Genomic DNA, 4622 nt, shown 5'->3' with positions numbered 1-4622 from the left:
TCCCTCTTCTTCTTCCACCCCACCTTGCTTGGGTTCTCTCATTTTCACCCTCTCTCAAATAAATAAATAAATAAAATCTTCAAAAAAACCCAACAACCAAACAAAAAACCTTCAAATTTAAAATAGGGTTTGACATATGTTTGCCCTTGTCTTATCCCACAGAATGGCTTCATAAAGATAAAAATATCTCCCAAATTACAAGTATGCAAAATACAAGTATGCAAAACTGTTTCATCTTAAAGTTTCCCTAGAATAATGTTCTCCAAGTGCCATTCCTAGAGCAGAAGCATCAGCATTAATGTAAATATAGAGCCCTAACCAGATGGGTTAGGGCTCTATATTTATGGGAGCAGAATGTTGGAGGCAGGGCCCAGCATTCTGAGCTATAACAAGACTAGAGGTCATTCTATAATATCAGCAACAATTCTAATACAAACATCATACAATGCATAAGAAAAAATTAATGAAGTTAAGTTTGAATCATTATAGTGAGTAGGAAATGTCAGCAATTACTAGAGTCTAAGGAAAAGAAGACCATGACTTATTAATTTCAAGATATTTATTACAATTTGTGATGTTTAAGTCACTGGGGTGAGTTGCTAACTATATAGTTGCGGCAAAAGCTATATGCTTCAAGATTACGATATAAAACAAATGGAAAATAGCAATACTAAACACAAAGACCACACAAGAAAAATATAATTACACGTTTTATTAATTCTATATAGAATATTTTATATAAAATGTATAGGTTGCTATGAAAGAGTTTAAAAGAAAGATGTAACTTTAGACTCAGGGATCAGAGAAAATCATTCTGAGGAATTTGTAACTTTTTAAATGATCTTAAAAAAAAAACAAAAAAAACAAACAAAAAATCCACCAAAATTCCAGATAATAGTGGTAGAGTGGTGGAAGAGGGGAGCATTCCAGACAAAAGGAACAGAAAAAACGTAAAAAAACCATCTGTAAGGAGAGATATCCATCTATTCAGAAAAACCAGAGTAGATGCTATGAGGCACTATCTAGATTTCTTCTTCAGGATGGAGGCACAGGCCTGAGCCTCTTGCCTTGATTCAGTACCACTCCAAACAGCCTTTCAAACTCTAGAGCTCCTGTTTGGACCACCTTAGGCTTCGGTTTTAAATGTAACCCTGTTCAACTGCTTTTGCCCAACCTTTTGCTTCCTTTACTTCCTTTCAGCTCCAATAAACCTCCGAAGCACATGTCTCTCTCTCAACAGTCTGTTTCCAGGAAACCTGACACAAGACAGGAAAAAATTCATTTTACCAGAGGGGGGTTAGAAAGGGTTAGAACAGTGGGAGATGTGGGTACAGACAGGCAAAGACAGATGCAAGCCCATGCTTAACATAATGCATTTTGTGCTAAGTAGAATGAAAGAGGCCATTTTAACAGATTTTAACAGAGGACTTACCAAATATGATTTAAAATAATCACCCTGGACACTGCATGGAAATAAAATGGACAAAGCTTTCTTCTCACATATGGGTGTAAAATAAAGGGATTGGCATGCCTTTCCTGTCATGATGATATTTTAATTTTAACACCCTGTGGTTCTTCATACTTAGAATTCTCAGTCATTGCCATTCTTAGAACAAGAATAAAATTATTTCATAAATGAAGTTTCAAGTTCCTTGGAAAAGGCTCAAATTTTCTAACTCTGAATTCGCAGGAGCTATTTTTATTTTATTTTATTTATTTTATTTTATTTATTTGAGTGAGAGAGAGAGAGAGCACAAGTGAACAGAGGGGCAGCTGGAGAGGGAGAAGCAACCTCCCAGCTGATGATTAGCTCATCATGGGGCTTGGTCCCATGGGGTCCCCTTGGGATCATGACCTGAGTCCAAGGCAGATGCTTAACCAACTGAGCCACCCAGGTGCCCCTGAATTCTCAGGAGCTATTATCACAATTCTGAATACATAGCAAATGCTGGATACTGAAGTTAAAATAAAAGTTGCTTTGGGCATGTGAGCAGCCAGAAAGGCATTCGCTCTCTCCAGGATGCCTCATCTGCCCTCATCATATCTGAGAGTTCACTGCAGCTGCCTGGAGTCAGTTCCTTTGCTTCGACAAGCATAAGGACTGGATATATCTACACACTAAGAATAGGTTTGTCTCCTGAGAGCAGGCTCATATTAAGCAAGCCCCCAGAGACAGATGTTTAATGCCTGAACTTAAAGGTAGATCAGCACATTTTACTTCCTTCAGCAAGCTATACTAAAAGCCCAAATATGACTAAAATGCTATCTGAACATGTGCTAGTCTACAAGTCAAATTACAATCAGAAATGTGTTTGGTAAGCACAGAATCAGAAAAAAAGGAAAGTCTCTGTGATCTGAATGTGTAAAAGCATCATTCTACTGAGACAACCTGATTCATTCATATCCAAAATGTGGGTTTTTGTGCTTATTAACACCAGACAACAAGTATCTTGGTGCTTAAATAAAAACGTGCAAAATATGCTTTCCTGATGTTTCCAGATTCAAGCAGAGTCCTCATTAAAGAAATACATTTTTTCTTAATTATGTTAATTATTTTAATGAGGTTTTAGTTAATTCTTGCTAGAGAAATTTCATGCCTTTAGAATGATTTTCCCCCATCTCTGACATGACTCTGTTTATGATAATTTTATAATTTAGCTCAGATGTTTATGTTATTTCTGTTATTTCAGAGAAGGGAAGCTTATTATTTGGGTAGAAGCTAATTTCTGTCATTTTTTACTTCTGTGTAGTGATTATACTCTAATACTTGAGAGTGAAAATTCTATTGTGTAGTAGACAATATCTTTTGAAATCCTTGTAATATGTGTATGTAATATATCTTCAAATATATTACATATATATATAATATATAACATATCTTCAAATAGATGAAGAGTGAGGGAAAGAACTTCTCTATAGAGTAGCACACTGTTTATTGAACATTAAATGTCTCGATTTGTTAATAGTTAAGAAAGCACAGAACCACCTATGCAAAGACTTAGAGATATACATAGATTGGAAATACGGCTTCCAGAAAAACTCTTGCAAATTATTCAGTTGATCCTTTTGGCTTCTAAATTCCCTTTTATCATAAGAGTGAGAATAGTGATTGCTATATTATAGTGTATACATTTGTGAAGGATAGTAAGTAAATTGCCTGATAATAGTTATTCTGTTGCCAAATTAAAAATAAAGTAAAATTTCATCCTGTAAATTTAGATAAAATGTTTTATTGCCCATAAGGTCAACCATGAATTTGGACAAGTTCAGTATTTCAGTGATAAATTTTAATTTTAGCCAGAGATTAAAGAAAAAGAAGAAGTCCCTAATGAAAGAAAGAATCAGGAAGAAGAGGAGTGGGGTGGAGTAAAAGAAACAGGACATAAAAGACTCTAGTTCTTTTATCTAGTATTTTCCGATTAGTAGATTCCCCCAAATAAGATAATGATAATAATATGTGCACCATCCCAACACTTGTCTATTGTGGTTAGTTGAAATAATGTAAGTGAAAATAAACACATATAAATGTTACTGAAATTATTATACATTTTATAATGTGTATATTATACATAATTATTGTTATAAAATAAATTATTACTAATATAGCAATAGTATTCAGAATATTTTTACTCATAATGATAATAAAATTTGGACACCTTGGTTATCACAACTCCATACTTATTTAATGAAAGGAAAATTAGATAAGACTAGAATAATTAGAAAGTAATTCTTTATTAACTTTTTCTTAATCATCAAATACTTGAAAATTAACCCTATTCTTGATGTTTCCAAAATCAGACTCTATATTGACAAGCATCTTTATAATAAAAGTGAAAAATATTTGTTTTATTCTTTTTGTCATTTGTTTTGTTTTTATTTTTGTTCATTTGAAGATTAAAATTCAGAGAGCTGGGTCTGGCACTGATCTGAGAAGATTAGCTGCAGGAGCATGAAGAGCAAGGTCCTGAGAGATGGGGGATCTTGGATTTGATTGAAAGTCCTTGGTGAGCAGACAAGCTGCCATTTGAGGCTGTTGCAATACCACTGAGAGCTTTCCAAACCTGAACAGGACAATGATGGCACCACAGAAGCTGTTAAAGAACAAGAAACGGAATGAACAGATTTAGCCTTATATTGACTCCATGAGAACGCCCCCCATAGGAAACTAACACCTGCCTCCTTTTTCATGGATAGATATTTTAAAAAATATATAGATGCAAAATATTTTCTTCTGGTCTTCTATTTCAGATTTTTTAGTGATAATCCCGCACTGAAAAATATACACTCACTCAATTTGTGGCTGCAAAGTGCAACGTGAAAATAGTCACCAGAATGAGAAACTGAGATTTCTCAGGAATGCAGAATATTTGCCAACTTGAACCTAAAGTTCTTCATTCAATAGGTTGTGTTTGAATGTGACTGGTTAAACATTTGTCTTTAACTCTGATTTTGCTTTACTATCAGAGTCTAACACTTTCCAACAACAACTTTCCAACAAGCATATATGTCCCATGACACAAGTGATTGAAGATAAGAGAGGGAAGGATGAAGAGAGGAATTCAGGTGGAAGGAAATTGTTAACTTCTCATATGCCGCCACTCTGAGGAGCATTCTCAGTGGCA

At 34.5% G+C, this 4622-nt stretch overlaps 1 pseudogene; it reads left to right on the top strand.

Annotated features, from left to right (window-relative positions):
* The first annotated feature begins 3949 nt into the window (after window positions 1-3949).
* LOC116854303 lies at window positions 3950-4169 on the top strand (annotated as a pseudogene).
* Window positions 4170-4622: the final 453 nt, after the last annotated feature.

Source organism: Lontra canadensis, unplaced genomic scaffold (genome assembly GCF_010015895.1).
Source record: "Lontra canadensis isolate GAN:19392208 unplaced genomic scaffold, GSC_riverotter_1.0 scaffold90, whole genome shotgun sequence".
Lineage (NCBI taxonomy): Eukaryota > Metazoa > Chordata > Mammalia > Carnivora > Mustelidae > Lontra > Lontra canadensis.
Note: the sequence above shows the minus strand (reverse complement) of the source record. Positions and strands in the feature narration are given on the sequence as shown.